Source organism: Protopterus annectens, chromosome 6.part0 (assembly GCF_019279795.1).
Source record: "Protopterus annectens isolate FY-2018-M chromosome 6.part0, PAN1.0, whole genome shotgun sequence".
NCBI classification, from domain to species: Eukaryota; Metazoa; Chordata; order Ceratodontiformes; family Protopteridae; genus Protopterus; species Protopterus annectens.
The window spans coordinates 1262375697-1262402331 of NC_056737.1; the positions used below are offsets into that span (position 1 = coordinate 1262375697).

Genomic DNA, 26635 nt, shown 5'->3' on the forward strand with positions numbered 1-26635 from the left:
ACCTGGAGAAACCATCTCCCTTGGAGCCAAAGCACCTGAGGGGGTAAGGATGGGGCCAACCTTGGATCGGTTGCCTCCAAAAAGAATTGGACATGAGCTGTCAAGAGCCAAGGCACAAAGAGGAACGGATAGATCTAAGTGCGGAGACAAACCCAAATCCCTGGACCTGGCACCAACATCTCAGATCCAAGTCCTGCTGTGATCCAACAAAATCAGAGCAAGGCTAATCAGGAAAATCATCGGAGTTCAGGAAGGACGCTTCCTTGGATCTGACGCCAACTCTCTTGGGTATCTTGGATCCTGGGGCTCCAAAACCAATGATTGGATTGGAGTAGTAGTCTGAATGGTGTGGGCTGGTCCACTCATGGATCTGAGAAGGGATGTTGCTGGTTAGACTCCCATCTGGATCTGAGCCTTGAGGAATCTCTGCACCATCCTGTCCACATCGGCCTCAGTCAAGTTCCTAGATCATCTGGATGAGGCTGAGGAGGTGGGTCAGGAATGTTCTGAGGGTGTCTGAAATAACTTCATTGGCAGTGTTGGTGAAACTGTCCTTAATAAACTCACTGGAGTTCAGCTCCTAGATTTCAGATCAGAGAGCCTGGGATCCAACACTGAAGCTGAAGGAGGACAAGAACTGGTAAGTGTGATCACTCCCGACATATACGAAGGTATCTGTAGATCTAAAAGGGGAATATCTTCAGGATCCATACAGGTCAGTAGATCCCAGAGAGAGGAAGATGTCCTTAGATTCATGGGTGTTGGAGCCGATATTTTTGCGAGCTTCCGAGGAGGTATGGAGGAAGTCCTCAGTGACTTTGGCAGAAATCTTTTCCTAGGCTAATCAGAGCCACTCAGTTTTGAGGAGGTTTGGGCCCCAGGAGAAGAGGAAGAGGTAGGCAGCAAACCTTTAAGAATCAATTTGTTTTTTTTTTTTATCAGATATGGCCAGTGGAGATAACCCACTCCCACACTCTCATGGCTTCACGACAAAGGGGATAAGACCTGGATCCTCCCTGCTTGTTGATGTACCAGACTACAGACATGTTGTCTGTTGGGATGGCAATCGCCCCTATGGGAAGATGGGCATGAAGGGCTTACAACGCCAAGAGCACTGCCCTCACTTCCAGGACACTAATATGGAATTGGGGCTCCAGGGAAGGCCACGTGCCTTGGACTGTCCTTCCCAAGCAATGCCCCACCCCACCCGAGTAGGGAGGCATCCGTCGTCACCATAGTCAATGGGGCAGCAAGAATAAATGGGCGACCCCTAATGAAGGTCTGCAGATTGAATCCACCAAAGAAGAGAATCCCTGCATGCTTGAGATAAACGAACCGGATGGGACAAGGGTAGATCTAGTAATGACCACTGGATCACAAGAGTCCATTGGATCACCGTCACGTGCAACTGGCCTGTGGGCATGAGGGTGATCGGACCACCATGGATCCCAACAAAATTGAGCTTGAAGGATGCACAAGACATGAAGTTTGAGGTATTGCAGTCTCTGGAGTTAGAAAAACTTTGGTCTGAATGGTGTCGAACCGAGCTCCAATAAAATCCAGAACTTGAACCAGGTTCAAATGGGACTTGTTCAGATTTATGGTGATGCCCAACTGGTGGGTAGTCTGGAAAAGGGAATGCCTGGCTTGGCAGAGTCAATGCTTGGAGGGAGCCAATCATCCAGGTAGGGAAAGACCTGGAAGCCCTGCAGCCGCAGGTGAGCTGCTACCACTGCCATGACTTTGGCAAACATCCTGGGGGCTGTGGTAAGACCAAAGGGTAGCGCTCTGAACTGGTAATGACTGGCCCCCAGCCGGAAGTGGAGGAACCTCCCAGAGAGTTTGTCTATTTTGATGTGATAGTACTGGAGGTCCACCGAGCTCATCCAGTTGTTCTACTACAGGAAGGGCAGGCTACATTGAAGTCTGACTGTCTCGAATTTCGTCTTGCAACTGCTAGGTTTAGGGTTGACAGATCCAGGATCGGTCTTAAGTCCCCAGTTTTCTTTGGCACAAAAAAGAACCTGGAATAGATGCCTAATCCGGACTGGTCTTAGGGGGATAGGCTGGATGACTTGCTTTTCGAGGAGCTTGGAAATTTTCACTGCTGCATCCTCTCTTTGTGCAGGTGGAACATCCAGGAGGTGCTTGGGAGGAAGTGGTATTTGGGTGAAGGGAATTGAATATCCTCTGGATATGATTTGCAACACCCAACAATTGTCTGTGATTGACTCCCAGGCTGTTGGGTGTAGTGAAAGTCGACCCCCGACTGCCTCCAGAGACGAGATGCCAGGCAACACTTCAGGGCTGCTGCCCGGGCTTGTCAGGGAAAGAATCCTGAGACCCTTGGTTCCTTGGACCCTTCTGCCATGAGGGCGATGTCTGTCAAATCCCCCTATGCCTCTGGGAGAAGGTAAGTCCTGAACATCCTGGGAATAAATCTGAGACTTCTGGAACCACATCTTCTTCACCCCTCGCTGATTCCTGGAAAAGGTTCGTTGAGGGGTTGAGAAGTGGATTCCGATGGCAGACAAAGTCTTCCCATCCTTCTCACTCTGGACCAATACATCATGTACAGTCTTTACAAAGAGAGTGGAACCATCGTACAGGGTGTTTGTAAAAAAACACCTTATTGGGCTCGAAAAATGCACAAAGTCAGAGCCAGGCGTGACGCCTGATGGCAATGCCTGCTCCGGTTGCTCTAGCAGTGACCTCAGTAGTGTGAGATAGGAGCAGCATAGAGATTTATTTATTTATTTTTATTTTATTTTACATTTGTTGACCGGGCTAGTCCAGCTGGATGCATGTCCATTTTCAGTGGAGGCCCGGGGAGAAAAGCTCCAGGGATTCAAGCAAGATAATAAACATAAACAATAAACAATAAACACTTATTACAAAGGCAATAAGCGAGAATACAGTGATTTTAGTACAGGTAATACAAATCTAAAAAGAAGACAAGTAAAACACCTAAGTAAAAGGAAGGCATTAGCTGCTTTCAGTACAAAATATGGTGTTACGAAGTTCAATATGTAATACATACTTGTTAAACCAAGGAAAAAAAAATATATATTTTTTTTTTATTTCTTAATGAGAACACTAGTAACTATAGAGGCATTAAGTTATTTATGCTGATGCTGGAGATGGAGTTGAGCGTGGCCATCCAGGAAGAAAAAAAAACTTCTTTTCCTCCACCAACATGGACCCTGGGGCAGACTCAGTGACCTCCTTTACAAGGTCTCGCTGAAGCCTGATCACGTGTGCCATGTAGTTCAACGCATGTACAGAGAACAGTGCTGAAGCATAGACCCATTTCCCTAAACAGTCCATGGTCCTCAACTCTCGGTCTGGCAGATGGACTGTGGAGATCTCCTGCAAGCTCCTTCTTGTTGGCTGCCGCCACCACCATGGCATCGACAGGGGAACCCTTTGACCAGTGCAGTTTATCTGATGGGGCACTGAGAATCTTATCAGGGCATTTGGGAATAGGCTCCACCATGTCTGAATCCTTCCACACCTGAGATGTAATGAAATCCACCAGGGGATAAGAGGGAGTGGACACCCAGGATGACACCAAACACCTCCAGGAACACCAACTCGTCAGGATTAGGTTTTTGGGCAGACAACCCCCAACGTTGGCGAAGAATCTCCATGATGTCTCTAAAGGAGACATCATCTGGGGGTGACTGGGGGAAACTCTCCCCTTCCTCCAAGTCGGTGTCCTCCATGAGAGACTCTGGTGGGGGAGTCTAAGTGTCTCCTTTTACATGGAACTGAGAGGACCCTCTCCACCATGTCGAAGGCAGAGGGAGAATGAACCCCTGGAGCTGGGAGAATGACTGAGCCCATAATCCTCTGAGTCAACACAGGAGCTGGAGCAGAACCTCCATGAACCGAGACTCCGAGAGGATGGCTCGGCTCTGAAAAACTCGAAGCCGATATCACCCCTTCAGATCCGGCACCGAGGCTAGGGCTCCGAGCTGGTTGGAGTGGACCTGCTTAGGCGTATGGTCTGCATCGAGGTACTAGGTACCATCTGTGAGGGCCCAAAGACTCTGAAACCAAGGGTTGGATCGGAGAAGGAGTGATCTGCAAAAAGACGACTGCATGCCCCCAACCCTGGAAGGGAAGGGGGCAGGCAAGACTCCCATCTGAATCTGTGTGTGCGGATAAATCTCTGCATCATCCTGTCCATCTCTGCTTCGGAAAGGCTGTGTGTGGACCTGGCAGAGTAGGCCACAGACACTGGCCTAGACAGGCAGTGGGGGGAGGCCAACACAGGGGAATGGCCCCAAGAATCCTCTGGCTCCAGGGAGAAGCAGGGTGAACAGAGTTGAGGGAAGCCCGAGCTGGGAGCCGAATGAGATTTCGTCGGGAGCATGGCCAAGGAAGAGAGATTGGGAGACTGCTTCCTCGGCCTATCCCAGTCTTGGTATTTGCACTTCTCCCCATCGCCGACCCTCTTGGTGGGAGGTTGAGTTCCAGAAGCTGGAGGGGACGAACCAGCAGAAGCTGGGGATGAAGCTTGGGCCTCCGCAGCGGGAGGAGGAAGGAGGCCCTTAAGGATAAGCTTACTGCTGTCGATCAACATGCGGGTGTTGAACCCTGCACAGATCAAACAGGAGGAATCCAGGTGCAGGACCCCTAAACAGACTACGCACAGAGTGTGGCCATCAGTGAGGGAAAGCTTATGGTCACACACTGTGCACTTCCGGAACCCTGGCTTAGGCATTTCAGCCATGGTAGAGAAAGCAGAGGATCCAGAAACACTCACACACACAAACCTAAAGTAGAGGGAGAGAGAAAAGAGGGAAAGTGATAATTTTTTTTTTTTCGAAAGCTAAGGACCAAAGCCTGAGCACAAAGGTAAAGGAAGGTGAATGGGTGGAAAGAAAATAGGAAAGGTCAAAAGGATAGGATTAAATTACAAAACAAACACTCACCAAAAGCTTGGAGCAACAGACCAGAATGATAGCAATACGCGAGGCAAACGAGATCTGAGGGGAGGAGGGAGACAGGGATATTATGGGTAGGAGAGAAGCTCAGAGATTGGATCCAATGCTAAAAAATGTGGCCAAGTTGGATCCTTCTCAGATCCAGCAAATGAAAACAACAACTTCAGATCAGGGGATTTCCCTCTCTCTCTCCCCCAAGCTTTTTGCAATTCACCTAGAGAGCTGCTGGCAATAAAAATTAAAAAATCAAATATCAGGGGTTTTCAGTCGGGGACCTTGCAATTAAAAGTTGCTTTTTTGTGTATGACCTACTAGTAACTCTGATCAGACCAGATGAAGACATGCCCAGAATAAATCACTTCAAGAGTTTGGTGGTGTTGAGGGATACAAAATAAATATAGAAAGAAACAAGATCTACTGCAATTAATGTATTTTGTCTCAAGTGTACTATTTAAAAGGCACTATATGGTGGCAAAATAAACTTAAAAACTTGAAGATATGGTTAACAGGCTCAACTGAGCACGCCCTAGAAATAATGAAAGGAGATATAGTAGACAAGTGTAAAGGTATGACACTAAAATGGAAAGGTCTAGTATTACACATAGATCACAAAGTATCAGTTTTGCTGATTATATATACACATAGGTCTACTTCAGAATGTCGACTGTTCAGAATGCCGACTTTCATATGGCCGACACCATATGATCGACATTCCGAAAGAATGACATTCTGAAATAGCACCATTTACCTACCTGTAAACACAGTAAAACTGTATTATGCAGGGGGGGCAAGCTCCCCCTGCAGCCCCCACACCACTTGCTACTTAAATATTCTCACTCCGAGATCACACCACAGTGCAGAAAAGGGGAATCTCCCAGTCCCGCACTGTAGCGGTATCTCCGCTATCATTTGTCAGCCTTTCAAATGTTCACTCATATGGTGTCGGCCATATGAGTTTCTAACATTTGAAAGTTCAAATAAATGAAGGGCTCCCATATATATATATATATATATATATATATATATATATATATATATATATATATATATATATACACATCACATTTGACCCAGCTGTTTTGGATTAAGAGAAACAGGGTATTCTTATAAGAGCTAAATATGGTGATGAAAAATGTTATTTGAGAATGGGGGTAAACCACAAGATACACTGGGAAGAATGCTGATGCAGCAATCACCGTGGGGGTTGTGAGTCGCAGCCTGTGAAAGATACTGGGAGGTGGTAATACTTGCAACCTTTTTTAGGGTGCAGTCACCTACATATATAGTCATATGAAAACAAAATACAATGGAAGTTTCTGCTAACTACCAGGGAGGATAAGACTGTATTTAACTGTTTCATGGGGGTTGGACAGAATGGAATAACATCATATGTTTTAAGTATAATTGGGAAAGAGGTTTACAAGATTCCAGCTTATCTCACCTTTGTTTCTTGCTTAGAACTTATCCTTATAGAAGGTTTATTTCAAGACTGCCATTACAGACAGATGGAAGCGGTATCAGTCACAGGGAAACTTAAAATACTGGTATCAATTGTTGGTGGTAAATACAATACTGACTTGGAAGCAAGCCCATAAGCAATTCCACTTACCACATTTATCAGAACTGGGATACAAAATATTAGTAGAAAGGGTTAAACTACTGAAAAAGTATGACCTAGGGGAGGAATCAGAACTTATTAAAATGCTTGAACAAGTGAAAGAGATTAAAAGTCAAGAAAAAATATTAATTACAAGGACGCACAAAGCTATTATTATATTATATGAACCAGCAGTAATAAAGGTAATGGTGGAAATGGTACTGAATATGAAGATATCCAAAGGTGATCTTACAAAATCACATTTTCAAGGACTCCTACGTAGTTTAAAATCTTTGCATTGCACTGCGTGCACAAATATTTTCACCAGAGAGGTTACGTAAAATGCACCCAGGGGCTAATACATGTTTTTGGAAGTGTGAAACAGGGCAGTTAGGGGATGTATGTAGGGGGTTTAAGAGAGACTTACAAATTATGACAGAGGAAGCACTAAGACAGCATCTACAAATTACACTAGATATATATTTACTGGGCTCAAAGGAGGAGAAAGTTTTAAGCAAACCAGCCTTATAGCTAGTATCTATTACATGAGTGACAGAGAAAAAAGTAATACATGGAGACTGATAAGACCAGCCCTAAAGAAAAGGAGGGCAGTGAGATGATTGGTGGTTGTGTTTTTAAATATATTTAAATAGATTCATGAAAGCTGTTTCATTGTCTGATGAAGGGTTATCCCGAAAGAGCTCACAGTTTTTATCACTATTTTACCTTTTTATGGAATAAAAGTTTGCACAGCCTGTTTGGACAAAACAAACTGCAGAACTACTAGATAAACAAAAAATAGCCAAGGCTAAAAGGTACAAAAAAGAATTTAATGAGACAGTAAGCACACATACACCCACTTCTTCAGAGTGTTCAACAAAACTAATGCACTACATTTAAATCGCTACAAAATAAGCACATGACGGTCAGATGTTTAAAAAGGTCCAATGGGACTAAGTAAACAATCAAACAACATATAAAAATACAGCTTACAAAATGTTTAAATACAGGTATAGTATAAAATCTGAAATTACCAAGAAACTGTATGCCCCGAGACTACATTAATTTATACAAAATGCACATTCCAAAGGTAAAAATAACATTCTAAAGATAAAAATATTATCTCATCAATTTTTTTAGTTTTAGAATGCAAGCTATTGAGCATGTATCATTTAACCCTGGGTATTTGAAGGCATCTAGTCTGAGCTGCCAATATAATTCTCGCTGCTCTAGCCATAAATAAAATGGTCCTCCCCTAATATGAGAACACATCTGGTCAATAATCCTGAAGGATAATGAATGGCCAGGGTTATTAAGTATGTGCTTAGCTTACCTTTGGAATGTGCATTTTGTATGAAAGCGCTTACTGTCACATTAAATTCTTTTCTGTAACTTCTAGCCTTGGCTATTTTTTGTTTTTACAGCCTGTTTGGAGTCAACTGTTTTCTTGGATTTACATTATATATACTGGTAATTGTATACATGCATGCATGCCGAATACAAATATGCACTTATGTATTGGGCATCCCTGTTTCACACCTCTCTTAGTACTTATTTCTTTCCAATTTATTCATGTATCATAATTTGAACCCATGAATTTTCATAACTTTTTATTACATTTGTATTGCATTAATATTTTTTTTTCTTCTGTTATAGGTCTTTAAAATATACCACACTGCTTCATGACTCACTTTATCACAGTTTTCAGAAATGTCACATGCTATCAGTCTTACATCTTTATTTTCTTTCAATATATTACTTCCTTCAATACTGATGTGATGTGACTATAGGAGATACTGCCAGTGATGCCAAGAGAAGTAGGACAGTGAATGTGTAACATATGTCAGCACAGATTGCTGGAATTTTGTAAAGAATTATATGTCATATGTATAGCAAACTGATCTGTACAGATGCTTGTGTTGAAAAGTGTATTTGTAAAGCTGCTTGTGTTAAAATGTATCAACAGTGTGCCTTGTTGGAAAGAAAAGAAATGTACATGTATTACTGTAACTGAATCAAATGTATATATTTTGACAGAGGATACTTGAAAAGAAGAGATTAATCTCAAACTTTAAAAATAGTAAGAAAATTAAACTACTGGGCCTAGGTCACAAAAATGTTATATCACAGTCTTGAATGAAGCCAGAGAAGCAATGTCTGTAAGAAGTATGCTTTATTAGCTCCTGTAGGAAGAAGGGAAGTGTTTTATGACTTCTAGCATCTGCACCAGATCTGAGCAATGCGCTCGTGTGTATTATTGACATGTAGGTGGTAAAGTCTTGGCAGGTTCTAGTGTTGGTGATAGCATGGGAACCAGAAGTCAGATGACCAGATGTATAATATGTCATTTTGTATAAAAATAATGTTTTAATATTAGAGGAGATTGAAGTCTCAGAAGCAGTCTGTTCTTGGAATCTGACAAAGGAGGAAGACCACCCACCCATTTCCTCTTGCCTTGCACTAGTAGGTGACCAGGGATTAGAACTCTTTAGATTAGTCAGGAAAATATAGTGAGAATAGTTGAGTATTGTTTTCTGCAACTATGTGACACTTTTCAGTTGTGTTATTTTGAATATTTCCTGTGGTTGAAACTGTAGAGTTTACTGTAAATAAATATTTAGTATGTTCATGTTCTTTTATTATTTACATCATTATTACATATATTTAAACTTCTCATTGTGGCCAGTCTTTTTAGAAAAATATTTAAGCTTTGAGAGTATTTGCATATATTTATTTGGTGATAACTCTGACCACTCCTGAAAGTCTTGCTGTTTGGTCAACATTAGCATTTGTATTAATATTAATTTTACTTAAGTATAATTGGACATCCTTGCAAGAGCCTTAGGTAACTGGCTTTGTAGTGCCTGTTGGCAGTGATAACTGCCTTATAGTTATCTCACAGAAGAGTGCATAGCTAGTAAACCTGTGCCAGCCTTTCCCAGATGTGTGTGTGTGTGTGTGTGTGTGTGTGTGTGTGTGTGTGTGTGTGTGTGTGTGTGTGTGTGTGTGTGTGTGTGTGTGTGTGTGTGTGCGTCTTGGAGCAAGGACATGAAGCACTGGTTTCACAGAGAGAGAGTGGTGGAGGACTTAGCTTGGGCACTCGGCTGAGGACTTAACTCTGGAGCTGTAACAGTGGGGGAGTCTTACTGGGGACCTGGAGGGAGACAGACAGAGAAACCTAGACCCCAAGCTGAATGTGTTCCCTGAGTGCTTTTAAGGGATATTGTACTTGATGCAGAGAGGTCTGCATCTGGAAATACTGAGTGTATCCATTTGTATTCCAAGTGAATGTCCCTGTCCAGTGTCAGTGGTGAGGATTCAGGCTCCAGCATGGGTGCGTCACAAAAACTAACATTTCTCTTCTTTTTATAGCATAGAGCCCTTCCTCTATTACCTCATCCAATACTTTCTCCATACTGTTTTGTAGTATTTTCATAAATATTTTATAGTCCGTATTCTCTAGTATCGAGGCCTCCAATATTTTATATCTTTTCTTTCATCCTTTTTCCATATAGATTTTATCACTGCAACACATCTTCCATTATACCTTCCTTCATCCATTCATTAAATAACTTCTCCTTCATCTTTATTCATTTCCTTATAATATTTATAACTTATACCATCTAAACTGGGTGCAGATCCATTCTTACCGTCCTTCGTCTACTTCTCTATTTCTTCTATTGTTATATAATTTTCTAAAAAAAGACTTACTTTCCAGATATACTTTAACTTTCTATTCTTCTTGTCCAGCCATTCCTCTTTCTCATACATTTTCCCTACCAAATGTTCTACATCCTCTATAACTTCTTGTTTGTATTTTAAATGTCCTTTGTCATCTAAGATAGCATCCATTCATCGTTCCTTCTCTCATTCTCATTTCTTTTTCTAAGTAAAGAAAACATTTCTTTCCTTCCAAAAAAATTCCTCTGTAACAGAATTTTTACTTTTTCTCTTTTCTTTTCATACATGATTTTCTTTTTACCTTATTTTTCACTTCCCTTTTCTATTCCCTTCTCATAATTCTGCAGAATTTCTTTTTATTTTCATCTTATTTCTTTTTTTATTCTTCTTTCCACTTCAATATACATTTTTTTATATTTCTGCTTATACAATACCTAGCACTTTGCCCAATTTTTATAAATGGTGTGTCATACGATCTTTAGCACTTTGTCCATTTTTTATAAAATGGTTTGTCATATGATCATTTCATAATATTTATCTCTCATCATTTCTTCCTCCTTTTTAAACTCTGCAATTAACCTCTGTATCCCTTTGCCCTCCTTTATTATTTCACTGTCTTCCCCTATTCTAGTCCATACTGTTTAATAATCTGAAAACTCTATCTGTACTCCTCCCTATTTCTTTCATGTCTTTACAGTACATTATATAATCAAGTTCAATCTTACAAATTCACATTTTATATGCCTATTCTCTAGTCTTTCCTACTTTTAAATCTCTACATTTTATTAATTCTTTACACATTTTAATATCCTGTGTTATTTTTCCCTTTTCTTTACCTAGGTTACAGTTAAAATCTCCTACCACCACTCGTAACATATTAGCAATTTTTTTTTTATTTCTCTGTCATATTAGCAATTGAATATATCACCATTAATCATATACATTTTTGTCTCATTCTCATATCACATATCACTACCCTTCCTAGTACTAGCGTTGTTACATCTAAAATTTGTAATTATTCCTTTTTTCATAAAAAAAATCCTGTTCTTGAATGCGTCTGTTTTCCTACCAACCATACTGCGTGTATTTGTTTTCCTTTTTCCTTGTTCCTTCCTTGTTACATCTGGCATCTAGCTATCAAAAACAACATGCACTTTAACTTTTTACATCATTACATCAACAATTCACATTTAATGCTAAAATAAATTCCTATATCATCATTTTCCTTTTTTTTTTTTTTTTGCTAAGTGTAGTGTTTTACTTCTAGGTCTTAATTTTCTTTTCCTTCTCCTAAGTCTCCCATCAATTGATTTTCACCATCTTGTTTTTTGTTCTTCTCCTGTCTTCATTTCCCTCTATTTCTTTTTCACTTTCTAAAATTACAAATTTGTTCTCTTTCTGTATATTAATAACATTGTCTTACACTATTTCTCTTCACTGTTTCACCTTTCTTAGTTTTCTTTTCCGTATCCCTTTCCACCATACCCCACTTCTCTTTCAACATCTTCTGTAGTAATAATTTCAACTGCTTGGCTTTTTTTTGAGCTTTCCTCTTCATCTTCTCTTTTCTTTTCTAATATGGGACAGTCAAGTACCTAAATTCTTTACATTTCATACAAAAAGGTATACAGTTTTTTTGCTTTATGTACCCTCAACTCTATTTATTACAGTCTTGTATTAAATGATTTTTCATCCTCAAAGAAATAACATGCCTTGGGTTGGCCCCAGTACTAAGAAATCCTCTCTTACCATTCATAATTATTGTATTTGAATTATTTTGAATTTTCCCATCCTTAACATCCATTGTTGCCCATACTTCCCAACCCCAGTTCATACATTTCTTATAGCACATAATTTTTGGGTCTATATTAAAACGAAGAAAGTTTAGAATTTCGTACGCTCACATAAGCTGAAATTCAGGAACTCAATGTTGTTATTTTTTGATCGTAGTACAGTGAAGCTCAGAATATTTGCCCTTTCCTCACTGTAGTGAGATCTCAGAGCTGGAATATGTATTTAGCGGGGGGCACAGCCCCCCCACAATAGTGATTTCGAGTTCTTGAATTTCCTTTCATGTCAGCATTCGAAATTCTGAACTTTCGTCATTTTAATATAGATCCTATTTTTCTAACTTCATGTACTTGACTACAAAATGAAAAAAAAAAACAGTATTAACTCATGCTCATCTATATCCAAAGTCCTAAACTGCACATTTTTCTTTTTTTTAGGTGTAGTCACAAGCTCTGTAATAAATAGTCATTCCATGGTGCTACTGTATTTCTTTTTTCAGTCTGTCATAATTTTTTCCAACAAATTAAAGTTTTCAAATGTCACTTTGCAAAAATTTTCATCAAACTAATTAATGCTCTTATATCTTTAATGTTAACCCCAGTGGCACAATAATACTATCCATATTGTCATACCTGTTCTTACTGCCAAAACTTTTACTTTTTATTCTTACAGCTAGTTGCCTTCTCCGTGGCTGTTGAAAAACTGCAACCGTTTCTCCCTTCTCAGTTTCTTCTTCCATTCTTCCTTGCCTTGCTACATTTGCTTAACTTCCTCTTTGTTGTAACAAAAACCCTGTTGCAGAGGTATACCCTGAAAATTGTGTATTCTACTAACAGGGAATATGTCCATGATATTCTCATTATCATTTGTTTGTGTTTCCAGTCTCTCAGTTATTTCCTCCTGTAATATTCTCTCGAACATGTCACTCCATCTCACTTCTTCTCTGTTTGGTTCTGCCTGATTCATCAAATCTATCAGTAATTGTTCTTCCAGTCCTCTATTTTCCAACTCTGTAACAGTTATTTCATCTGCTACGTTCAGTATGTTTTCTCCTGTCTCTCTTCACACCTCTGCTGCATTCTCCTCTATTTTGGAATTCCTGGAACTGCAATAGCAGCCATCCAGTGTCACCTAGCAGCTCCAGACAGTGCTTCACTTCCTCTCCATCAAAGAGTAGATGAAGTTCCCTGGTACCCTGATCAAATTCTCCCTGAGTCAGTATGAATACCACCTCAGGTCCCCCTGAAAAGAGGCTTAAATATACCAACTTTATGATCACACTACAGTGGAAAAAAGTTAATTTCCTAAGCCACACCCCCGTAAATTAAATATACCAACTCCAAGATCGCACTACAGAAGAAAAAAATTGATTTCCGTTATTAATTTTTTTCCACTGTACTGCGATCTTGGAGTTGGTATATTTAATTTACAGGTGGTGTGGGGGGCAAACCCTCCCACATGAGGGGTGCAGGGGAGCTTGCCCCCATGCAGAAACATAGTAGAAAGTGTGTTTGTTAATTAGGTGTTTTTGTAGCTGGAGGGTATCTTATTTACTTCTGCAATGTAGTTTTCAATGTCATGAAGCAATGAAATGCATATGACAGTATTTGTAATAAAGGACAGGATTACATTATTTTAAGAAGCTCATTACATTTGTTGGAGACTTGCTGTCATCTTTGCAGGCTTTCAATGTTCTGAGTTTTCAATGTTTTGGGTTTTTAGAATTTTAAATTTTTGATGTTATGGTCTCAATGTTATGAAATTCAACATTATGAAATTTCATTTATGAAGTAGACCCATACACACACTCCTATATAATATAATACATACATATATATATATATATATATATATATATATATATATATATATATATATATAAATGGGTCTACCTCATATTCCCGAAATCCCACAAGCACGAAGACAAAAATCCCGAGACGACAATAGCGGACCAGGAAATACCAAATCATGTAAGTTTACTTGGGGCAAGTAAACACTTGCTCAGCATGGGAACATATGCCCTTTCTCCACTGTAGTGCGATCCCAGAGTTGGTATATATAGTTTGAGGGCTATGGGGGGCATAGCCTCCCACCTAGCTGCGTTTTAAATAGTGCAGTGTGTCTTAGTGTTGTGTTGAGCAAGCATTTAGTTGCCCTAGGTAAACATACGCGGTATTTCCTGGCACACGATTGCCGTCTCGGGATTTTCTTCTTCGTGCTTGTGGGATTTCGGGAATACGAAGCAGACCCACAAAATACATAGATATACACATATATCAAGTGTGTGTGTGTGTGTGTGTGTGTGTGTGTGTGTGTGTGTACATATATATATATATATATATATATATATATATATATATATATATATATATATATATATATAAACACACACACACACACACACACTCACACTCACTTATGCACACTTCTGCATATACAGTGGATATAAAAAGTGTACACATCCCTGTTAAAATGCCAGGTTTTTGTCATATTTTTAATGAGACCACAATAAATAATTTCAAAAATGTTCCCACCTTTAATGTGACCTATAACCTGTACAATTCAATTGAAAAACAAACAAATCTGTTAGGGGAAAAATATAAAAAATAAAAAAGATACAATAAGCTGGTTGCATTAGTGTGCACACCCTTAAACTAATACTTTGTTGAAGCACCTTTTGATTTAATTACACCATTCAGTCTTCTTGGGTACACACCTGCCATCAGTTAAAGAGTTTTTTTTATTTTTTATATTTTTCCCCTAACAGATTTGATTGTTTTTCAATTGAATTGTACAGGTTATATATCACAAAAACCTGGCATTTTAACAGGGGTGTGTACACTTTTTATATCCACTGCATATTTGGTATCTATTAAATTATCAAATGCTCAGATGAGCAAATAACAGAAAATCAAGCCAGGAGGTTTGAAAACCTGGAACATCAACACCAGCCCCAACTCATACAACACATGGTTTTCATAGGCAGGCAAGCAGCTTTACACCCCACACACCCCTTACTATTTATACTAATTCCAACATCTCACCACAGTGGGAAAAGGAGCAATACCCTGATCCCTCAAAGTACAATTCCCATTCTATTAGATATTTTGAGGTTTCGACATTCTCAGCTTGATCGTTTGTCGTTTTCTTGTTCATCTGAGTGTTGGATAATAGGAACCCACACACATATCTATATCTATCTAGCTATATATCTATGTCCATCTCTCTCTCTCTCTCTCTCTCTATATATATATATATATATATATATATATATATATATATATATATATATATATATTCACACACACACACATATGGTTGAGTTCTTTGACAGGGTTACTGTAGTTTTGGATAAGGGGAATATACTCCACACATCCTACCTGGATCTTGCTAAATCCTTTGACAGTATCCACTGTGCTGGGATTACAAACAAGCTTTCACAACATTAAACCATACACAGTTCACTGGAGAGGTAACTGGGTATCTCAAAGAGGTCACACTATTTAAATTGCAGTTGTCTGTGATACACAAATATCACCTGCAGTGTTATTGTGGGCTCTGTCCTAGGTCCACTCCTCTTAATATATACTTCTCTGACATGAAAGCTGAAATCAGTAGACTATGGCTAATCCACTTTGTTGCTGATTGCAGAATCGGTGGATATACTATCTCATTCTGATACTAATCTTCCAGCAAGGCTGAACCAAACAAATGTTGTACATTTATCATGAGCTTACTCTCAATGGAAAAAATGCAGTATAGCTTCCTTTGGAAACTCTTGCCTCACTGCTGTTTATTATATAGGTAATGTTCCACTTAAATCTGGCACCGTCATCAGGGATGTGTATACATACTTTGACAGCAAACTCTCTTTTGACTCCCCTGTCTCTGGAGTGGTTAGAAAGTCATTCACCTTGCACAGCTTCAACTTCATGTATTCGCTTCAAGGTCCAAAGAACTTGCAAGTCCCACTAGTAGTAAAGCAAGCACCTGCTCTAGGGACCTAAACCTACACTACCACAGCACCACCACCAGGATGGCTATGACAGGTACCTTATCCAACATATTCCTCATTTCTGCAACAGGCTGCCACTATAAATTAAGCACAGTACCTCCCTAGCAACCTTCAAATCAACCTGAATGACTGGATAGAAATATCTGATTAATGAAGGCAGCACTGATGGTCTTCACAGTGCTGTGTGATGCTGCTAAGCTTCAGTAGTCTCACTGGCAGTAACCTTAGGAAGAACCTAAGAATACATGCATACATTAAACACACATGCACACACTATGCATACTTTACATAAATATACAAACAGATCACATATATCCCACACTGCAGCACACATATAAATATGTATTTTATACAAACACACACACACACACACACACATATATATATATATATATATATATATATATATATATATATATTGTATTATGAATACCATATTTTCTAATGCATTATTTATATATCCTGCTATCAAAGTGATATTTCTCCCTTGATCCCCACTGACAGTATGCATCTTCCAAATGCTGCCCATAAGCACTTACATGCTAACACTGTATTTTCAGCTTTGTTTCCTACAGCGATATAAAAGGTTGTTTTCAGAAGGGCATTCCCATCTCTAAGCATGTTGTACATATCTCTGTGCTGCACACATTAGTTTAGGAAACACGATGTTCTGGGCCACGCAACCTGCAATGTTTTTAAGAATGGTAAGCACATCCAAGCTACACACTTGGTTAGAATCACATGAGTAACTGAAGAAGCAGTGGTAATGAACTTAAACTGGTATTTTTTTATAGACTTTATATTAGTGAGTCATGAAGGTTTTTTATTTTACTCCTTTCCATTTGTTTGCTATCCTTCTTATGCTGTTTATTATTCTCTTATTTAAATTGCATCCAGGTATACTTTATGATGTCCTCTTCCCCCCAAGACTTCTGTGGCAGAAAGGTTCTTCCTCAAAGTCTTTAATATCCTCATGTCCCAGGCCAGAATGCATTACTATAATCTTGGATAAGTGCTTCAGTAGTTGCCAGTGCTCTGCTCATCTGGAGTTGCTCGACAATATTCAAAGAAAATTCTCCAAAGACAATTTCCTGAAAGGATGCATCTCGAATTGCCTCAATGAACCCTCTGTGAAGTAAGAGATCTATAATAAAGTAATTTTACGACAGCATTGCTGCAAAAAACATTCACTGGTCAGGATGGAAACCCACAACAGAAACTGTGGAAACAGCCTTCTTCACGGTTGCTTTGATCTCAAACTTGAGGGGTTTATACAGCACAGACAAAGCTTGATCAAGGATGAATGTGGCAAGAACAGTTGAGGCATATACTGTAGAACCTGAAAATCCAGTATGGCCAAAGAGAAAACTCTTCTGCCAACTGATGTTGGCTCTTTCACAAGAAAAATAATGTTGTAGCTTTTGTGTATACTGCTAGGTTAAAGAGATAATACTAGACTAAACCTTATATTAAGGCAGAAAACAATGTTACTTAAAGTGACCCCTATAAAGTATGTTTGCTTTCTTGGTGGCACAAATCCCAGAAACTGAGTGTTTATATACTGCAATTATAGTAGCCTTGAGAATAGGCTGTAAAGTAGTGATGACCAAGGCTTCTTTCCTTTCCTATCCAAACAGTTACCTCACCGGGTGGATCTTCTCGCACAAGACATGGGATCTCTTATCAATCTTCACCTGTCTACTCTTCAAATGATACTGAGAGTGATAGGGTTTTGATCCCTTTTAGGCACCTCATTTCTGAGGATGTGCTCTTGGTTCTGAAGGAGGCCAGGAAACCCACTATCAGAAAACCATACATTTCCAAATGGAAAAGATTTTCTGTCTGGTGCCTCTCTTGCCATCTGTAGAGGTTCCTCTGGTTCTTTCTTATTTGTGGGATCTGCTCCATGCCATGTCGGCATATTCCTCAGTTAAAGCTCACCTGTCAGCAATTTTTTTTTGTCTGCCCTTGGTTCCTACTCTGATCTCTGGGTTTGAGGTCAAGCAATTTCTTAAAGGCATCATTCATATCAGGCCTCCCAGGAAGCCTATTCTGCCTTCTTGGGACCTCAATTTTTTACTTGAAAATCTGACCCAGGCTACTTTTAAACCTGCTTCTTCAGCATTGTACTTGTTCTTCTTTTTGACTCTTCTTTCAGCTAAGAAAGTGTTTGAACTTCGTGGTTATTCTTCCTTTTTTAGTTTTCCACAGGGGACAGGGTGTCTCTGTGCTAATCCTTCTTTTATGCCCAATGTGGTCAATCAGTTGTCACTTAATCAGTCTATTCATCTTCGTTCCTTTATTTCCTTCTCCGCAGTCTGCCAGCAATAAGGTTCTTCACAACTTGAATTTGCATAGACAGCTCAGGTATTATTTAGATAAAGCAAAAGTTATTTGCAAATCTGTGCAGTTTTTTTTTTTTGTTTCTTTTCATCCCAGGACTTTGGCTGTTTCTAAGCAAACCATCTCCTCCTGGATTTCTAAGGCCATTTCCTTTTTTTATTCTTTTTATGGCAAATGTCTTTCCTTGTCTGTAAAGGCACATTTTACTAGAGCAGTTGCCTCCTCTGGTGCCTCTGTCAGGGGTCTTGATACCATCTCCAACCTTGAGGCTGCTACTTGGTCGTCTGTTCATACTTTCACTAAACATTACAAGTTGGATATTATTTCCAGAACCAGGGTGGGCTTTGCCAGTGCTATCCTACATGGGTTTGTAGAAAGCTCTTCTCTGCCTTCCTACTCCCAGGCTTCCTCTTAGCTCTTGTACTCTCTTTCACATCAAGAGCACAGCAACAGTGATAAGGAAGATCATAGTAGAGTTGTGTAAAATTTTACCATAACAGTACATGTCCTATTCACTGTTGCAGTATTTGATCCCTCCACCCCCCCCCCTCTTCTAGCTCTCGCCCATTATTTTTAATACCCACTTGGCCGAAGGATCCTTTTTCTTTCCTTTCCTTCTGGACCTACATGTTCTCCTTTGTCCCTGAAAGAATTCTGTTCCTTCTGGGGCTTTTCAGTTCTGAAAGCTTGCATCTGCATGTCACCTTTCTGCCCTATACCTTGCGCAGTTTGCACACATACTAGCCGGACACTGGGCTATCACTGGCAGGTGATCTCTTATGTAAATAATACTGCAACAGTGAAGAGAAGTACATCTACTGTTATGGTAAGATTTTACCCAACTGTACTTTCTGTCCTTTATCTCGAAGAAAAACTTGTCAGCACAAAGGACATTCTATTCTGTCCAAAGACCACAAAGGCAGAGTCACAGCTTTGCACAAGGTGAAAGCTGGTCACTAATGGACTCTGAAAGGGGGAAGTTGAGATACAAAGGTGACAAAGCAGCATCATCTCCTTGCAGAGGCATCAAAAATACAGACAAAGAAGGATGCTAAGAGTCTTATGACAGGAGTCTAACCAAAGGCTTCACAAAATTCTTAAAAGAAAAAATTACTATGGTACTCCACTGTTAGGAAGTTACAGCCAAGGGTAGGAGGGAAAATGGAGGACATTTGCATGTCTGACACTACAGCATAAGAAAACATGATCCAAATCCTCAAAAATGCAAAAGAAGTTGTGAGAATTTAGGGAGCTGGTTATCATTAAATGTGAATGCAGGGAAACAAATGACTTATCTTGGAAAGGTCTCAGAGCAGTACAGACAGTTTGAGGAAACAGGAGAAAACCCAAGAAGAACAACACACATGGTAACATCTTAGGAGAAACATTAACAGTATATAGAATGAATTAGGATACTTCTTCTTCTTTCGGCTTTTCCGACTTAGGAGTCGCCACAGCGGATTACCTGTCCGCTCATGATTGGCAGTGGAGTTTTACGGTGTTGAGTTGCCAGCCTGGTGCCCAACCTTCCACAGAAGGCACACACACGCACACACTCATGCCTAGGGCCAATTTAGAGTACCCAATCCACCTACCACATGTCTTTGGGATGTGGGAGGAAACCGGAGCACCCGGAGGAAACCCACGTGACCACAGGGAGGACATGCAGACTCCGCACAGAAGGCACCCCAGCCAAGGATCGAACCAGAGAACCTCTTGCCGTGAGGCGGCAGTGCAAACCGCTGCACCACCGCGGCTACCCAGAATGGATTAGGATACTGTGATTAAAAAAATTGCTATAAAACCCAAGTCCTTGATTCCACTGTGGAGTGGAAAGCCACATAAAAGTAAGCATGCTTTTACTGGCGTAAATGTCTCGTCTGCCTGGCACGGAATAGGAGTCTAAATAAAAAATGTACAAGCATATAAAGCATTAAGCATACATACTGTCTGCATGTGAGTGGCTTGAGTGGAAACACAGAAAAGCATCAGGGAAATCTTTACTGCTCCCCTCAAAGCATCAGTGAAACTACTGACAGAAATAAGGATGGGTACAGGAAAAGCATCAGAAACATATGAAGACAGAATCTGAACATGTATCCCCTGAAGAAATGAAGGTATAAAGCACAAAATAAAATGCATGCATTCTATTAAAGTAAACAGAATGTAAAAGACTTACATTAGCAGGCTTGATAGAACATGCACCCTTTGCAGCCACTGTGGCCTATGTCTCCAAGTACAAAAATCTGAGAAAAGAAGAAAGACTGCCTAACTCCTTAATGGCTTTGTCAGCTGTATGTTACTATCTTCTGCCTACTTACTAAAGAAAGGCATAATTTCACTACATAAGTACTTAAGCTTTGGAACATACACATTTTGTTATTCTATACTTGTCACAATCAAGTAGTTATGATAAAAGAAGAATCCCTTCTGGGGCATTTCTAAAAGCATTTTCCTATCCCTTGTCTGGTCTCAAAGTCGTTCCATTTAAGAGGTTCATATGCTGAAGAAAAGCATGTGTTAAGTCAGACATCAGAGTAGCTATAATGTAAGCTGTTCATTAGAATACTTGTGATACGTGTGCAGCAGGGAGACTGCCTACCTGCATAATTAGGTATTCAGAAGTCAGAAGTACTTTAAATGAATATCTCAATTAAGTTTAATGGCTGGAATGTAATACTATGGAAAGAAAAAAGAAACATACTCTTGAAGTGAACGTGCTACCACAATTAAAAAAAAAAAAAAGATTTTGTTAAGTGTGTTTGAAGCGTGAAGATCACTCCCACCCACACACACACACACTACAGTATCACAAAGACCAAAACAGCTAGTTTAACTTAACTACTTTTTTGGGGGGGTTTCATAGTGTTAAGCTGGACAAACCACTAAAAGACCATCAGTAATTTCACACACTGCAGCAACACCCTAGACGATACAGAGTTTGTGATGGTATGACTTGTGACATCTAGAAAGCAAAAAAAAGAGGATCTTATATCTCTGAACCTTTCTTCACCAAAATGTGTGACACAATGTGTGACAACTGGAGAAGTGTGGCGCAATATCAAATTTCAGACAAGAGGTCTAAAGCACACTGCAATCAAGTTCACTCTTTATAACGTTCATGACCATACAGCATATCATAGATAGATTATGAATTTATACTTTAACAATGAAATGGGCAGTGTGAAATACTGCCTTATCCTTGCAATGCAGATGGTTTTGGCAGCTAAAATTAATTACATTCATAATGTGTGAAAGGTGAAAAGTACAAGACTAAAATTTAAAGAAAAATCTAACCAAAAGATAACAATTGTCTCTCTCTCTGCTTCTTTGACAGTAGAGTAATGAAGTGCTAGTTCTATAAAGTCTTGCTAATACATGAAATATTTTTTTTTCTTAGTTCAGGATAATCATCCACTATACGGTGCTATATCCCAATAATCATAACATATCAAATTTAGTTCTTTTTTTTACTGCTACAAAATGCAGTGACTAAGAAGAAATGACAGCCAAAACTTTTAACAAAGACCAATTGCCAAATGTCTGTTGCTTATTTATTCACAACTATGTTGTGTTTATATCAATGCAAAATCAGTAAGTAAAGCAGGCTGACTGTCCACAAGTCAAGTTGCTTGAGGAGGGATGTGCCTGTGGCTACCCAAACAAGTGATAGCAGCTTTTTTCTGCATGCGTGTGTAGGGTATGCATGAGCAGACAGATAGCGTATAGGCAGCCTTATGGAGATGCATATGCTCATTTTACAAGCGGAGGTTAGGGTCATGAAGAAATGCTGTCACTGTAAGGATGCCAGCTGGAGAACAAACCACTCTCAAGGCTACCTGAATGACGGTCCCTTCAAAGTTTGAAGACTGGCAGCCACAGTTGCAAATATGGCAAAATTAAAGAAAAAAAGTACATAGGGAAAGGTGAAACTTAACTCCCACAGCAGTGAAGATCCTGCCCTGCTGGGAAAGAAAGATCCTAACAAAGAGGAATCCAAAAGTGTCACTTTAATGTGCTCACTGAAGCATGTGAGTCACAGCTATGAGTGAGAGCCATAAGGGAATGCCAGATCATGTTGCCTTAGTTTAACCTTCTGCTGCCATGAAAATGGCAAACAGCATAAGGTTGTTATTTCAATAATGGTAGTGGCTCTCTAGTTCACTGTGCATTTTATTAGCCAGGTGCTTCTGAAACTATGCCATGTACACAACAGAATTCATTATCCACATGGCCAACATGGCACTCATGAACATGTTTCCTATACATGTCCATCATCGGTGTCTCCCTGTCTGAGAGATGGACAGTTTGGCTATATGGAGCAGAGAGCATGAGCATGAGCATGGTGCTCCAAAGACTGATATCTGGTAAGTGGGTATCTGCCCAAACAACTTCATCAAATAAAATCAGCATCCTACAATCAAATGAAATGATGCCAGGCTTGCTGTAGATGGATTAGTACACAGTACCCTAAATGAGTTAAGCCAGTCCAAGTTCCTGATATTTGTCAGGAATCACTGGTATCTCTCCATAAAGCAGAACACATATTATAGGTTATTTTACACTAAAACACTATACTCTAACACAAGCGACTTCACCACAGGGAGCTACAAATTATCCTACAATAAAGCACTCATCACACCAGCAGCACCAGCTGCCTTCAATGTCCTCTAGGCCACTGCAAGTTTTTTGGTCTCGGAACCAAATCAAAAGTTTGCTTTGTAAGCCATTGAGAGCAAAAGGAATGGAGTCAATTATGAAATCCTGGCTGCATGCACAGCAAAATATAAGGACCAAACAGAGAAACAAACTAAATCAGACTGAAAGAACAAATGTTGAATACAGATTTAAATGATGTACATAAAATGAAAAGTCTTATAGAGACCAAGCCAACAGGTTTCCTAAAAAGTAAACAGCATATGAAGTCCAAATACTAACTTAATATTTATGTCAGATCCAAATAATAAGTACACAAAACGTGATATGCGGCACAGGTAATCAATAGTGACTACTAACTAGTAAATTGTTCTTAGCTTTTAGGCTGGAGTATTAATTGAGGACCTGCTGACAGAAGACAAACTCAGTAAAGATGATCAATCTCCACAATGGTTATAAGCCAAGAATCCACACCAACACAAATTCCAGTCAAATTCTGTTTGAACACTTGGTGACTTCACAGTTCTCAAAACAGCAGTTCTTAGTTAAATAGAAAGGGGGTTGCAAATAAGATGCTACAAGGAGTAAAGTTATGCAAATAGGCCCTTTAATGAAAATGCCCAGTATTAATCTCCAGCCATAAAATATACTTATCGTAAGGATTAAATTTACGAGAACAGTGTCAGAATAAAAAAATTCAAGGACAATAAATGGCAGGATTGTTATAGAACTACAAGAAATGGCAACGCACAACTTCATTAAGCCTGTTGTCTGCAATAATGTGCACCTAGAACACTCGGAGCTTATTCATCAAAAAATATGAACACAGCTTAATCAAAGGGAACTCTGGGGTACCTCACCTGATCTCAGACTACACTAAGCCAGTTTCCAGAGGACCTGCTAGTTCTATAAAAAATATTTGAAGGTCACCGTTTTTGATCTCTTCTGACCATAATATTTTTTTTCATTTAACAGATTTATTATTTCAATAATTTTTGCTTCAGATAGGATCAAAGGCAAGTACAAGACAGTCAAAAGACCATTACAAACTAAGCAAATAAACCATATTCAAAATTTCCCTCTAGCTTCAATGAGTGTAAAACAAGACAGACCAGGGATACATTTGAGGCTGTTCACCCAATAATTTAGGTTCATTCTGAAGGTAGCAAGGATGCTCCTCTTTATAACATGTAGAGGAAGTTTGCTGTGGAGTAGAGACTGGAGTTGGTATAAATCTACCACACCAACATGTCCTAGTTATCTGGTGAAAAGTGTTTAGGTCCTTTAATTAGTTATATGAGGAATAACTTGTTCTGCAAAGGACTAGGAAGCAAAAGAGGATCAGATCTTTCACAGCTCAAAAGATTAGACACAGAACACGGGGGGGGGGGCTATAAAAGACCAACTATGGGCAAAGAGCTGCATGTCTGACTGAACAATGGTGGGTCTTGAGGTCACTGATCCTTTTGGCTATGAACCATAACTCTTTAGAAGTGAACTACTAAACAGACACAATAATCAAAAGATAAGAAATTAACAACTATCACAGCCCTTAAAACAGTGCCTAATTTAATTTGAGGGCTGTGTCACCCACATGGTATGATATGGAAATGTTTTGTACATAGAAATTAACCAATTAGCCATACATTTTTACATTTGGTTTGAGAACTATTCTTGCACCAATTGTTAACATAGTCCAAACATTTGTTCAACTTTTTATACCTGTCTTTCTTCGACTACTGGATGCTTACTTTTGTAAGTATCTAGGCATTACTCCCCTTTCAGTCCACATTATTAAGTACCTAGAACTATGGATTTGCACTTTCCAAACATCTCTGTAGCCACCTTGGTTGAAATCGGCAGCCTGACACAATGTAGCAATTGCCTCATGTTTACTAGCAACCACCTACTACCAAAAAAAAAAAAAAAAACTCAGTGTTTCAGAGATGCAGTTATTTAATCTATTGGAGGCAAAACTCTTACATGAAGATACTATAAATAATCAAACTGTCAGCACTATACAACAACGCTCCACACAAACTTATCACACACAGATTAGACCAAACGTAAAGACATATATCATTAGACCTATATATGCTGAGGCTCTTAAAAGTAACCTAACTAAACAACAAAGGCCTCTTAAACATAACTTAAGAAACTACTACCATGAACAGCTTCATAAACACACAAAAACAACAGAGTATTTCAGATATAGGTGCAAAACTCAACCAATAAACTAAAAAAACACCAAGTCAGCAGAAGCAGGATATCTAAAGTAATTTAGTGACTTAGTACTTCTGTCCCACTTCTACAAAAGACTCTCTCAGAATATCAATCCACTAGTCAAGTGACTCAACTAAGCACAATAGTTTAAAATACATAAAATGCAACATGGAAAAAAAACTGAATGGACGGTGCATTGGGCCTCCGCTGAAAACTGGCTGGTTCCAAGTCAGACTTTCCCAGTAAACAAATGTTAAATAAGTAACTAAATGATAAATATAAAAATTATCATTGTTATTATCCCTCAAAAAAACATGTAATATTAATGGCCACATTAAGACCTGGATTAACTTGTTGGCTTGACATTTAAGTCTCCTAAATCTCTAACTTATTTTTACAATTTCCTCCGCTATAATTTATTTAAAGGTAAGCTACCCACACAACTGAAATAACACTTTTTTCTTTATACAGAACTTTTTGTTATGTCTCAGCAAGGCATTATTTTCTTTTTTTGTTTGTTTATTCAGTAGCATACAAATGCTCTTGTATTTCTTTAAACATAGTCATGCCAACATAAACCCAGCAGAAGATGAGCACATGTCAATATATATAAGCACCAGTGGAATCACAAGAGTAATGAGCATTAATGTTAAAAATCCTGTCAAAATGTGTTGCTTCTATAAAAGATACTTCTTGCACACATTACAATGACAGCATTTGTATGTTCCCTTAGACTTATCAGTAACTGGAACATATACAAAGTGTTATCTGATTGCATTAAGTCAATCATTGTTGCAGATTTCTTAAACACAAAAGAAGGTGAAGCATTAATTACAGAAGTTAGAGCTGTATTGTCTAAAAGATATTTTTAATCATCATCTATTACATTTTTAATGCTGTCACTTTCAAACGAAGTCAGCAAAACAAAAGTAAAACTAGCATTAAAACAGCTAGCATCAAAATCCAAATAATACAATGCCAGTTTGAAAAAATAAATCCTTATGATGGGAACCCAGAGAAAAACAGGCTCTATAATAAAAGAAAAAAAATCATTGCACATAAAAATAAATGTAACTCTCAAGATGCAGAAAAAGAGCTTGCTAAATTTAGCAGGGAACTCCAGACCCTCATCAAATCATCCAAAGCCAGGTAAAAGGTAAAAAATGACACTCGGGCAAAGGGAAACCACAAAACCTTCCTTTAAGTATGTTAGAAACCTTTAAAATACTGCCACAACACTGTGCAGAGCTCTCACTAAATTATATCACATACTCGGACCCAAAGGACATAGCCAAGTTACTAGAGGATAAATTTAGCTCTGACTTCAACCCCTCTCCCCTCCTATACTCCCAGACCTCACAGCCGCATCTATACCCA

The 26635-nt window shown here is 39.1% G+C and overlaps 1 protein-coding gene across 3 annotated transcripts in view; it reads right to left on the bottom strand.

Annotated features, from left to right (window-relative positions):
* The window catches only part of GTDC1 (glycosyltransferase like domain containing 1), a 3282804-nt gene that overhangs the window by 1655902 nt on the left and 1600267 nt on the right, over positions 1–26635 (bottom strand). The gene's annotated exons all lie outside the window — the stretch shown is intronic.